This window comes from Danio aesculapii, chromosome 17, assembly GCF_903798145.1.
Source record: "Danio aesculapii chromosome 17, fDanAes4.1, whole genome shotgun sequence".
Taxonomy (NCBI): domain Eukaryota; kingdom Metazoa; phylum Chordata; class Actinopteri; order Cypriniformes; family Danionidae; genus Danio; species Danio aesculapii.
The window spans coordinates 11522351-11536639 of NC_079451.1; the positions used below are offsets into that span (position 1 = coordinate 11522351).

The 14289-nt window shown below is 38.8% G+C and overlaps 1 protein-coding gene across 1 annotated transcript in view; it reads right to left on the minus strand.

Annotated features, from left to right (window-relative positions):
* Positions 1-14289, minus strand: part of ktn1 (kinectin 1) — a 67535-nt gene extending 53246 nt beyond the window's left edge. The window contains 1 exon segment of the mRNA XM_056477589.1: positions 14138-14289. The gene's annotated coding sequence lies outside the window, so the exon portion shown is untranslated.

A 14289-nucleotide genomic window follows, 5' to 3' on the forward strand; every position in this document is an offset into this window, starting at 1 on the left:
TCTCGATCAGCGAGATGAATGATTCTTTTTGTGAGTGATTTGTTTTTATTGCATTTCATTTGCAAAAAAATCTTTAAAATAGGGATGCTCATTTCGGTTTATTTTACCAACGACAACCGCAGCTAGTTAACCGAATTTGAACTGTTAACCGAGAAATATGAAAATAATATTTAATTTAAAAAATTGACGTGTCTATTTTGTGACACATTAAATATTTTAAAACACTGATTTATTATAACATGCGAACGGCATACAGAACATAACAGAACATCTTCACGCACCTGCAGCGTTTCTGACAGCATAGAAAAAAGAATAAAATAGATAAAATAATAAAATAACAGGCCTGCTCTAGATATTTTTCAGTTAAATGACAAATTTAGATTACGAAACGAAAATCCTTTTTAAGAACCGGCATAGGCTGTTTTTTCCAATCATGTTTTTTTTTTCATCCGTCAAATAAAATATCAGGCTATTAAATCGAACGCTTCACTGAAAATATGCATTTAATTAATGCTTCATTGTTATTATTATGTCACAAAACCCCTTGCCAGTACATTTGAACCTTAGGGCTCTAAGGTTAGGGCTTAGGGCTAATATAGCATATAACAATTTTGTTGTTTACATATGATATTGCATAAATACAAGTGGCCGAAATTTGTTTCCTTCAAAGGGTGGCTGGGCGCACTCTTATGGATAGGGTTAGGAGCTCTGACACTCGGGAGGAGCTCGGAGTAGAGCCGCAGCCCCTCCACATCGAGAGAAGTCATCTGTTTCGGATGCCTCCAGGACGCCTACCTAGGGAGGTGTTCCAGGCATGTCACACCGGGAGGAGGCCTCGTGGAGGACCCAGGGCACGCTGGAGGGACTATGTCTCTCGGCTGGCCAGGGTACCTCCAGGATCCTCCAAATGAAATTCAAGGCTTTTTAAGAGCTTTTTAATACCATTTGAAATGAAATTTTATGCCAACTTCGTACCCATTCTGACAGAAGTATGAGGGGAAAAATGTCAAATCTGTAAAAAGATTTGAACCTTGGAAAATAATTATGTACAAGTGGGCTATTGAATTAAATAAAACATTATTTCAATTTTCAGTTATATTTAATAAATACGCAACAGTGTGATCGTCCACCCAGTAGCGAATATGAAGGTCCAACATGACCACAAACCCGTTGGCCTTATTGACCTGGTCAGTCAGTTACTTAGTTATAAAAGGAGCCAATCCGAATTAAGTAATATATGCAGTTTTGTTGCTTCCGCACAAGAATGTAACTGCAACCTCAGAGTCAGGAAATATGATTTTGAAAAACCTCTGTAATGTTCTCATTAAATGTGTAAGAGTGGTGCTCAGAGATTGTTTTAAGGACCCACATCACATCTGCCTGCAGAGTTGGTGTTGAGCCACAGTAAGATGGGATGTTCCTTGGCTGCGGTGGCAGTGTTGGGCAAGCTACGTGAAAAATGTAGTGAGCTAAGCTATTAGCTACACTACCTAAAATGTAGCTTAACTACACTAAAAGCTACCCTCTGTGAAATGTAGCAAGATAAGCTAAAAGCTTGGCAAAAGTAGCGTGGCTACATCTAAGATATTTTTGCAATTTTTATTTTCAAATTGAAGCAACTTAAATTCAAGTCAATCATATTTTAGTGATCAAAAAACTGCCAATGAAATATGAGGCAGAACTGTTCAGTTCAATTATTTACTGTAAATAATATGCTGTACTAAACAGAAAAACATTATAGTATATAACAGCTAAAAGAAAAAAATCCAATAAAAGCAGGTGTTACACATTTAAAATACTATAGTAATTTATAGTAAAGGGAAATACTTTGCAATAAGCATTATATTGTATATATATTTACAACTCTTCATTAATGAATTACACTATAAAATGTAGTATCATTAATAACTATCATGAACTAATAGTAATTGCCATAGTATACTTTAGCCTTTACTACAGTAATATATAAATATATATATCTCCCTCAGTCATCTTTCAATCAAGCAAGTTTCTCGTGTCAGCCCAATGATTGTTTGGCGACGTCACCAACCAGAGCGAGAGGTGGCAGTAATGCACCAAAAAGTTTGTTTTCGACCATCGTAAAACAGGAAGAAGAAATTGTCATTCTCGCCATAATATGTATATACTTTCATCGGCTAGACACCGGCCTCACAGCTCCGTGAATGTTAGTGGCATCACTTATTGATCCGCGATCGCTAAATGTAGCTTCTGTGGACGCTACTGCGCTAATTGCTTAAAATAATAGCTTCGCTACACAAAAGCTTTTTGATTTAGAAAGTAGCAACGCTACAACCACGCTACTGAGAAATGTAGTTAAGCTAGTAGCATCACTACTAGTAGCAAAGCTACTGTCCAACACTGTGTGGTGGTAATGCTTCTAATGTAGAAATTTCTTCGTTACTGATAGCCAAAGCTGTTTTAGTAACCGAAGAGGTCTCCAGTGCACAGAACTGCACAATAGGTGGTTGGCGCTGATGAGCAGTACTACACATGGTGTGTTTGGCACCCCTCATATGGGAGTCCAGGGCCGTAACACCCATCGTCGCTAGCTTAAAAGATTTCCAGCAACAACAGCAGTAGGCGTCACGGTCATTTCCTGGCACAGGCTTGACCCAAACTTAATTCAGATTCCTTGGACATAGCAGATTAAACAGACACTTTCTCATTTTAGCCGACAAACTAGGCTAGCGACTATCTTGTTCTGTACCTCACCTCAAGTAACGTGCGCAAGCTTTCGCACTTTCTGCTATTACGTGGAGCGTGAGGTGCAATGTTACGCTGCATGAATTTTTAATTAGCTTACATTAGCAACAGTTAATTTTGTTACGGTATGAATTTAATCCTAAGAAAGGTAAAATAAATGAATAAAATAAGACCTTTGTAACAAAATCCAAGACTTTGTATAATTCAAGAATTTTAAGGCCTTAATTTGAGATTATCAAATTTAAGACTTTTTCAATGCTTTCAAGACCCCGCGGGTACTCTGGCTGGCCATGGGAATGCCTCGGGATCCCCCCGGAGGAGCTGGAGGAAGTGTCTGAGGAGAGGGAACTCTTGGGTTCTCTCCTAAGACTGCTGCCCCTGCGACCTGGCCCCCGGAAAAGCGGCAGAAAATGAATGAAAGAATGAATGAATTGTATAAATTTGCATACATGTATTATAAGCTATAAAAAATGAAAGCTTCAGTTTGGTGCGGAGTTATCATTATGAAAAATTCAAGAAAATCGTTGGATTTGTTTAATTCGAAGATTATGTAGGCTATCTTAAAAATTTATATTATATAAGAACTATAAATAACAAATTTTCCAAATGGAAAAAAGGTTGGTTTGTTGGTTGTACACTAAATCATCAATAGCCTATTTATTAAGTTTATGACGCGGCTCCAGGCAGCACAGAGGCAATCAGCATCAGCGCTGGTTTGTGTCAACTCGTCTGTGTCAAACTGTGACCAGAAACACCTTCTTTCATTTTGCTTCTGTAAGAAAATACGTCTGTAGGCACGTGTGGTTGCACATGTTACCATCCCGCAAGTTAACAAATATTTGTTGCACATCAGGGGCCGATCACGCTGTCCAATCCAAAAATGCGAGCTGCACCACACTGCCTTTTATGTTTTAAGCGCGGTGCTCTTTTTTTATGTCACTATAGGAAACGACTGAATCAGCTGGTCTATTGTGCACGAGTGTTGCTGTCCATGTTGTTATAATTGTAACATATAATAACATTGTGATATTCATGATTTGGATAATTTGAAACTGCGACCACAAGTCTCTCCTCCATCATTAAAAGTTATCCGTCATCCTGACAACACAAACACTGCAGACACCACAACAGAAACCCTGCTCTGCTTTCATTTGATTGAAGAATGAAAAAGACGTGACTGACGTAACGCGCTTTTCCGCTCAGGGTTGAGTTTTATTTCAACCGCGAGCACACAGCGCGCAACAGCATAACATGAGGTGCGCAGGGCGCATAAGCAGCGCGTAAAACCCTCGCAGCCATTAGTAAACCATTCAAAAAAGGCCCTTCTTAAATGGAAAAAGCGCATTCGCTCTGATCAGCCTCTTATGCAGCCAAACTTTAAAAATATATAAAATAATATTTTTTAATCATTTAACTGATACCATTAATCGGTTACAAATGCACCATTTCGATTAACGGTTAATCAGTTATTTTGAGCATCCCTACTTTAAAATGTTACAAGCTGTTCCCAAACACATCCACAAACAACTACAAACAAGTCAGAACTACAATGACATAAAAGAGAGAAGAATCATTCACTCTTTAGCTTGGTCTTTTGTCTATGATTAACTCGGCTCAGCCTTCAAGTTGGAATTGTTAGTTTACATGACACTGACAGTAGGTCCCATAAAAGCTTAAACAAAATCTGCAATTTGATCCATAATTAGTTCACATTTCAAGTCTTCTGGTTATTGTTGGCGTTCCCTCATCATGTGACAACACAATCAACTTTGAAGTCTGATTCATTCGCAGAGTCATCCAACAGGTTTTGGGTTTTTCATTTCACCATGTGAAAGTCTAAATGAAATAATTTGTTCAAATATTTTGCTTGACTCTCTGTCTGGATAAAACGGGTATTGAAACAGGTTTTGTAAAATACTGATTTTATATATGTAATGGAGGCCAGCTAGCGAAGAGATATGCAAGTAATCGTCACTCCTCTGACCTCTAAAGGTGCTACACCATAGTCTTTAGCCTCCTTGTTAGAGCAGCTTATTCCCATGAAAGAATCACCAGTTTGATCTCAGCTCAGCGTGGTTTGGGTGCAGTAGGACCGGTGGGTTACACGTGGGGCCTCGTCCAGGATGGGTGTGAGGTTTAGGGAGGTTAGAGTAACAGAGGCCAGCTTGCTAAGTGCTATGCAGGTGAACCTCACTCCTCTGACCTCTAAAGGTGCTACACCATGGTCTTTAGCCTCCTTGTTAGAGCAACCAACTCTCATGCAAAGAATCGCTGGTTTGATTCCAGCTCAGCGTGGGTTGGGTGCAGTAGAACCAGTGGGTTACACGTGGGGGCTCGTCCAAGATGGGAGTGAGGTTTAGGGGGGTGAGTGTAACCGAGGTCAGCTAGCAAAGTGCTATGCAGATAAACCTCACTCCTCTGACTTCTAAAGGTGCTTCAGCGACAGACGCTAGAAGCCAAGGTCTTTAGCCTCCTTGTTAGAGCAACCGACTTCCATGCACAGAATTGCCAGTTCAATCCCATCTCAGTGTGGGCTGCATGCAGCAGGACCAGCGGGTTATACATAATATAATAAAATATACATTTAAGGCATTAGCATGTCTATGCTCAAAAAGTGGGATCAGCAGGAGTTTAAAAACAGTACTGATAGAGATAGAATCGCTCCCTTTGGAATGAACTTTGCATCTTTACATGTTTGCATGATATTTTTTATGCACAAACAGCAACATTATGCACTTAAGGACATTAAAAGAGGTAAAAAAAGAGGAACATTTCAATCCAAACTCCTGCATTCACATTAATAGTTTGCAGTTTTGACTTAGTTTGTCAAAAAGTCAAAACTCTGCAAAAGATGTACAAAACAGCATACTGCAAAAAGCACATTGAACTATTACATATGCAGGAAAGAACGTTCGAAAACATACAAGACAGGACAAGCAGCTGCTGAAATGGAAGCTGAATCTGCTCATTGCCCTTACTTGTATATTCCTTGTCAAGTAAGTGAAAACACATTTCTTTAGCTGCACGTGTGCTAGCTTCACGCAGAAGAAAGTGGGTGTGGTGCTCTGCTCGCTTGCTCTGAACTGCTTGTTCTTTTCTTTGTCCTGCTAAGAAGAAAACCAAAACAAATATGAGAGTTTTTACACTACAACAGGATGAGGTGTTCAGCAATGGCAAACCAGCGGTCAACAACACTATCAGTACATTAACATGGACACCAATACTCTGATTTTAATACGATTAAGACAATACTCTGATTAAGAGACTACAACAACTAAAGTCATAATTGTAGTTATGGCGAATTTAGGGACCTGGAGTATTCCTATTTTAGCTGCATTATTGAAGTGCAATACAGACTTGTAACCAACTTAATCAAACTTTTATCGTCCTGTAGGGTCAACATTTTACAACAGGATAGGCCACATACACAGCTGTACTGTATTCTTCACACATATAGAGTCAGTTCAGGGCCACAGCCACCCACAGTGAACTCTGGAGACTCATACCCTCTATCACCAAACACAATTGCACAAATGTTGAAAAATGCAGAAATGTCTTTCTATTCTGTGTGTGGAATCAAATTCCATTAAAACAACTCTGTCCCACCAGTCTTTACTTCATGCTCTCATCCAGTACATCAGAGTTTGTCACAGGGGCATTCATGAAATCGAAAGTTGAAAAATTTTAAATTAAACACCCACAATTAAATGAAACTCCAGATGGAACATTGGGAAGCGTGGTGATGTGATGACATTAATCAGTCTATGTACTATAACACTGGAACATGAAAGGAACTTTGTAAAAGCAACTCATACAAACACCTTAATCATACTATTGACTTATTCAGATTAAGGCAAATCATTTGATTACTGATGTCCACGTAAACACAGTCAATGACTCGCTCTCATTTGGATTAGTAAACACTTTGCTTGAATAGAATTGGATATTTTGCATAGTATGCACATTGTCCAAACTGAACTGGCTTTAATTTTCTAATGTAAATTAGAGTCACTGGGTTGGATATTGTATGGAGTGCTTGGAAACCGATCCAGTGCAGCCTTGGCATAACTTTCTTCATAACGTGATGCAAACTTGTCAAATAATGTAATTACATGTAACTGCAATGCGTAGCACAAGAGGTGTGATTGGTCAGCTTGGTAGCGATGATGAGTGTGGGCAGGGCAGAGAGTCCTGTAGGCAGAGCGAGCCTGGTAGCCAGAGTTTTGAACAAGGTCCGAGTCCTGCATGTTGCAGGTTCCTGTCTCTTTCTGCTATAAATCAGTGCAAGTTTGAGCTACTTCTGTAGTAACTTAGCATAGCACACATCCGGTGTATACTCAAACATACGCAAAGAAACTCAACATAAAGAAACAAAGAAACCTCACTGCCATCGGCGCCAATAGCCTAGGTGCACCTAGGTGCTCACAGCGACCAGAGTTTGATTCCTGGCTTGAGGTCCTATGCCGATCCTTCCACTCTCTCTGCTCCCAATCCTGTCTGTCTTATCACATTAAAGGTGAAAACCGCTAAAAAATAATTATATAAAAAAGTAGAAACCCCACTGCCTTCTAGCATTTCGGAAGTGTTATTGGCAACACAAACAGAACAAAGAAGTTTAAAGGCTGGTTTATACTAACCGCAGGAGAGCAGCGAGCCCGATGGAGTGAGTGTTTACAAGTGTCCTTTGAAGAAGCTCCAGATAGAAACTTTCGTTTTGTGTTAACCTTATGACTAAAGTTGTTGCACGTCTGCCAGTTCCCATTATGATTTTTTTTTCAATTCACCTTTATTTGTATAGCGCTTTTACAACGTAGATTGTGTCAAAGCAGCTTCACATAAAAGGTCATAGTAAATTGGAACAGTGTAGTTCAGTTTGTAGTGTTTAAGTTCAGCTCAGCTCAGTTCATTGTGGTTTAAAAATCACTACCGAGAGTCCAAACACTGAAGAGCAAACCCAACGATGCGTAGCTCTACCGATCCTAAACCATGCAAGCTAGTGGCGACAGCGGAGAGGGAAAAAAAAAACTTAACTAATTGGCGAAGTAAAGAAAAAAAAATTTGAGAGAAACCAGACTCAGTTGGGTACGACCATTTTAATTTCTCTGCTGGCCAAACATCTTGTGCAGAGCTGCAGTCTCAGCGGCAGAGGCTAAATTTGTGAGTTTTAGCTACTTGTACATTAAGGTAGTGTTCAGAACAAAACACCCACGAAGAAACTCGACACAGAGGAACATAAAAACCTCACTGTTAACATGTCAGAAGTGTAATTGCAGAGAAACACAAACAGCAAGCAGAAGTATAAATGCACGGCTACGTGGGTCATGGCGATCATTCGACACAGAAGTATAAACCAGCCTTAAATGGATGACTACTTGCAAGGAATGTGCCGTGGTTACAGCAATCCCTCGACAAAGAAGAATTGTTCAATGATGCAGTGCATAGACAATGCATCTTAATATTGAATTGAAACAAACAGGTGACTTGATAATCATATCGAACTGAACTGTGACAACGATGCAGGTCCAAACTACTGAGCCAGATATTTGGAGATTTACTACTGATCACAGAACTATGCTTCCTTGACAAGATGTGCATGACAACTGCAGCCTTTCGATGTGATTTAAAATTTACATTTCATTTTGATTTATCAGACAACCCTACTGAGTAGTTAGTGCAAAATCATAGTATACGCTTATTTCACGCGGCCGCCATTTTAAAGATCTAAAGCGAGGCTGCGGTGGGAAGAAACCCGGAAGTACCCAAGAGATGAGAAGTACCCAAATGACCTACTACTACTACAGAGATCCTGAAGTGTGCATGCTCTGGACAAGTAAGACCACAGACGAGAAATCAACAATGGAATTTAATTGACAACTGATTCTAGTAGGTCATGTGATGACAAAAACATTGTGGATGTTAAAAGTGCAGAAAACGCCACAAAAACTGAACTTGACTGGTCTTTAAACACAAAGGATAAAGACAGGAAACACTTTTTAGGATAGGTGTGTTGCAAACTCCACCTAAGAAGGGCACAGGAAGTGAAAATGAAGTCATCGACTGATGTAAACTCCTCTCTTTGTTTATTTGAATACACACTACTCAGAACATGGGTTCAGACAAATAGAGGAAAATAAGACTACATACTCAAACAAAGGCAGCAAAGTACACTTCCACACCAATATAAACACAAACACTTCACAAAATGCTTTAGCAGTACCTAGTAGTTTCTTTACTATAGTTTTTATTATTGTTTTTTTTGGTTCACTGGCCATGTGATAAAACAAAGTATAAATCACACTTTATACATTACAGCAGAGGAGCATGGTTGGATAATGCTAGCCAGTCACTGGAGCTGATAGTGAGAAGGACATTGTTTGCCTACAGTGCAACTGATTGGACAAAAATTTGAACAATGACTTCAACAATGGCTGCCCATTTCTTCCATGGGCTTGGTTCTGAAAGCACTTTTCCAATAGGTGATAAAAAAGTATTTGTTAAAGAGTCATAAGTTAACCAAGTTATGAGGTGAATTCACAACATTATATTGCAGAAACACTTTTCAAAAAGCTGCGATTCCGTGAACAACACAATCTACAATCAAAAGGGGATTTTTGCTGGTTGTCTGCTTATATAAAGTGAGCCGAATTAACACAATTCTTGAAGTTTTGGGGCACAACAATTGCTTTATGTTTAATCCACTTAAATTTGCTAAAACAATCAAGTTAATCAATTTGTGTTCAATCAATTTGTGGTGCTGTATTTTATATTATATGAGTGGCTGTTAAGTGAATTGTAGCTAGCAACTTATCGCTTGTGCTTCCACCATGGATGGACTGCAAAAAAAGATGGATGACGCATCTCCACTTCCTTCCACTGTAGAAAATTGTAGCAGGATTTATTCGCTTTACTTGATCCAGCCACCAGGCAGGGTGATTAAAAAGTTTTGGCCTTACTTTTATTGCTTATGTTGTTGTTTTTTTTTGGTGAGGTCAGACTACACATTGCTTTCTGAGGGATCATCACTTCTTTAACAACATACACGATGCTATTGAGAAGACAACTTGTGACAAACGTTCTGAAACAACTGTAACTTATAATGGCTAAAGTAGTGTGTTTTGTACTGGCTGTCTTGTCAATAATCTACACCGAGCAGCAAGAACACCATATTCTTGCTTTTGTTATCATGTTTGAAAGCTCTGCACTGAAGAACTTCTATTGGTCAAAGTCACATATTTTTTGTATCTAATAATTGGTTTACATTATATGAATTTTAACGCTTTATAGTATATATTGAAATAATTGTCAATATTACTAATGCCTTTATCATTTACATTTGAAAATTTTATATAAATTTATGTAAATTTATTAAAAGTATGGCTGCACGATATTGGAAAAATCGAATATTGCAATATTTTGTTTTACTGCGACATAAATACAATTTCACCAGATTACTTTAATATATCACGATGATTCTGTAAGGGTGTGAACCGTGCATAAAATATAAAAAGCTATCTACGACCGTTGATAAATACAGTGGAGAAAAAGATACAAATGAAATAAACAGTGTTTTACGGTTTTCCGAGGAGTCTAACCGCTTTCAGGTACACTAATTGAATAATCACATGTAAAATAATACAGCGTAGTCTACATTGAATTAATAATACAATAAAAAAATTGCTATTAAAGTTACAAATGGTACAATTTCTTAAGTCTGAATGCTTTTAAAATTCTCATGGAAATACAAACTACAATCTAGACTCAACATTGCATATGCTGCGATGTAACTATTGCGAATGATCACATTGCAATATCGATGCTGAAATGTTTTATTGTGCAGCTGTAATGTAAAGTTTTTAAAATTGCTCTTTTTTAAAATGCTTGTGATCCTACTTTAATAAAATCATTAACTGATTTGCATAAATACAATACTATTTTGTTTAAATCGCCTTCTTAAACATATGCTGCATCAACATCATGTGTTTTGGTCTTGTACACTAATTAAAATTCATTACATTTCTGATAATGATCTCATCTCGTGTGATTGGCTGTTTGTTGCACGTGTCACTCTTTCATGTGCACACTCTCCAGAGTTAATCACTAACCCTGGGTTAAACCCTGAGTTAACAGAGAATGTTTATATCAAGCATTGTGAAACAATTTATGCCGGGGTCACAATAAAGTTTGAGCATGCAAAATTCTGTCGTACGGTGCCCTGAAAAAGGGCGGGATTAAACAAGATAATTAGACGTTTTAAAAAGTGAGCGATTGGTTCATATTTTTTGTCGAGCAGAAATTTACACTACAACCCAGAGATTCTTCAACTTGTTTTATGCAACAAGCCTAAGGGGATTTAGATGAACATCAGCATCAACAACAGAATAAAAAAAAAACGTCTGCAAACTGGAATGAAATACAGGCCAGGGAGCTTCTCATTATCTGCACTGAAGAGGACATCATTAGCCAGCTTACTGGAAGCTTACGTGGAACAAGACACAATGCACTAATATGGACCATTTTGAGGGGTGTAAACAATAACAATGGTCCCAGGGTATTTCCTGTTTTATATATTTAATTTCTATAGCTTCCGAGAATCCAAAAGAGTAACATATTGATAAATAATGTTATGATAGCCGTTTTAACATTAGGTTATGGTTGAATTGCCTCTTGTTACACTTATAAAATAGTATGATAACAAGCAGGAAATGTTCATGGGCCAATGACATGACCACATTGAAATGGTCTATATTATTAAGAAAATACAGATTCCAGAGCTGGCCTTTTCGACACCTCCATGTCCTGGCACTACTAGAGCTGTGACGAAAAATCTTGATTCTGAGATTTTCAAAATGTATCGCTATTCTCTCTTGAATTGATTCTGAGCTTAGTTTTAAACAGCAGATGGTCCTGTAGGCTAGTTTTTAACCATACACTCAAATGCTCACAAAGAGCACTTCTGTGTTTGGCTAGGTCATGTCTATTGGCTTTTTAAAGGTCCTGTGAAGTCCTTTGAAATATGCATTTTTTTATTCGATGTTTGACGTAATCTCAACTGAAAACTAAAGAGAGGGTGAGACAGAGTAGATCCTCCCCTTTTAAAAAAACAGTCAATAGCATTTACTCACAGCTCTGCCATTGAGAGTGGTTGAGATTAAGTGTATCAAATGAGGCAAATTAGAAGTGTCTTGAAGGGGGCGGAGCATGTCAGATACTAGAGAGCATTTGATTGGGCAGAAGAGTTGATGAGAGAGAAGTATGAAGTGACGTGAATAAATCCTTGATCCATTTAGGCCAGATATGCCCAAACTAGGGCCCGTGGGCTAAAGTTGGCCCATGGTAAGCTTTGATTTGGCCCGGCGTTCCATCTGAGAAGAGGATGGGAAATGATGGAAAAGGTTGGGGCAAATGTCTTCAACAATGACCGTCAGCTCTAATTTCACATAACCATTTGTTTGTTTGTTTAATTGTTGAGCTACAAAAAGCAGAATATTTCAATTAAATGAATCAGATTTTATAAAAATGTTAAAATGTAAATACTGTTAATGGATGGATAGAAGACAATGCATAGAACTAAACTGTGGTATGAGATTGTTTGTTTTTATTGTAACAAGTTAAAAAATAAATTGGGAAGTTAATAAATTACCTTGGCAACTTTAATGTAATACCTTTGGCCCACCACCCTCAATCAAGTTTGGTTTCTGTCGCTTCATAAGAAAAAGTTTGGGCACCCCTGACTTAAGGCTCGTTCACACTGGGACACTTTTTGCTGCGCGTTTTCCATTGACGTTTAACGACTCGTGACTAAATAAAAAAAGAATAGAAAAACATCTCGAATAACGCTGACGATAAACTCAAACGAATGCGTGTATGAGCCTTTAGGCGGACGTGATCAGATATCCTTAAAACTAACAAACTGAAACTAACTTCTATAAAACTTTATTTCAAATACACGGTACCTTTCAAATCCCAAGACTAACGTAAACACAGCTCAGTGAACACTTCTGTAATTCCTTTAAAGCTTTCCTAACTTTATTAATAATTATTTGAGGTTCAAGCGGTGTTTGTAAAGAATTGAATGAAAGCAAATTACAACTGTTTGTAACTGCAGTTAAAAACTAAGCTCACAATCGATTCATGAGAATAATAAAGCAATTTGAAAATCTCCAAATCCATGAAGAATTGACCTCCAGAGAACGTGATCTCCAGATGCCACGTATCTTAACAGGATGTTTGTGAACTCACACACAGACTCCAGGACTCAACCAAAACTCAAACCCAGAACACGATATCATTGTGAAAGAAACTCAAATGAAATTAAATTAAACAATTCTGGCATCCCATTGGCCACTGCGGTTTACAAATCACAATGTCAGCCACATCAAACGGATTGTGAAGACACTGTGTTGTACAAAAGAGTTTGCATGATTCTAAAATTGACTTTCCCATTAAATCATATATTTTAGACATGCATGTATCCAGTTTTAAGAAGTTCACTAGATAACAGATTGAGGAGTAATAAAAAGCACAAATGTCCAATTCATGTGCTCTTTAAATAAGACTGGAACACATGTTCCCTGCCATGAGGCCTCTTCCCAGATCTTTAAATGACAGCTCAGTGCGCGTGCGCATACAGATGCGACTATTAAAAGCCACCCAACTACTACTGATGACAGATAATCCCTTCCGTTAACCACATGAGGGGAAATGAATGTGCGCCGCACCAGGGCTACTAACATCAAACGAGCGATAAACGCAGTTCAAATGACAAAACTTAAAGACAAAACAAGAGATATTCATAGTTATACGGGTATTTACAGCATGTCTACGATAAAGCACACACCTTTACGATAAGATAACAGTAGTGGAGAGCAAGTATCAAAGTCCTCAGAGAGAAGGAGAGAGAGAGAGAAAGAAAGCCTGAAAGAGCTGCATGACAGCCAGGGTCTAAAGTAGGTCGAGGCGTTCAATAAGAAACTGACTGACACTTGATTGACCACCACATATGACTGACCGACCAACTCAACCAGCGCGTGCTTGACTGTCCACTCGTGCGTGTTTCTACACTTGACAACGAACTGAGAGCTGCAAACATGAGGAATGATCAGCATTATCGCACTCATTATGACCACTAGCTTAGCGTAGCTGGAAAGAGAGGCGTGGATTGATCAAGCATCATCACAGGCTTAAAAGCCTTCATCGTTAGCCGGTGTGCTATCGGTCGACGGAGAGCAGAGATCTCAGCTCTCTGTCAGTTAAATGTAAGCCCTGCTGCAGTGAATGTGTGCCAGTGTACCAGTGGATGAGTAACGTATAGGAGCAGCAGAGCAGTAGGCCCGTGTGATCTGCTCCATCCACTTACTCTCTCACGCTTCACTTCACTGCAGATAGCGCGAGCTGAAGCCGCTGCTGGACGTACCTGTGATAGTGTGCTCGCTGTTATTGTTGTTGTTGTCGGGATGTAAAGGCGTTCCTGAACGGGAAGCGCGGTGGACTGCGGCTCCGGCCCGGTTGTTTCACTTCTGCAGGTCAGGTCAGTGTGGGCTGAAGAAGCACAGTGAGAGGGGAAGA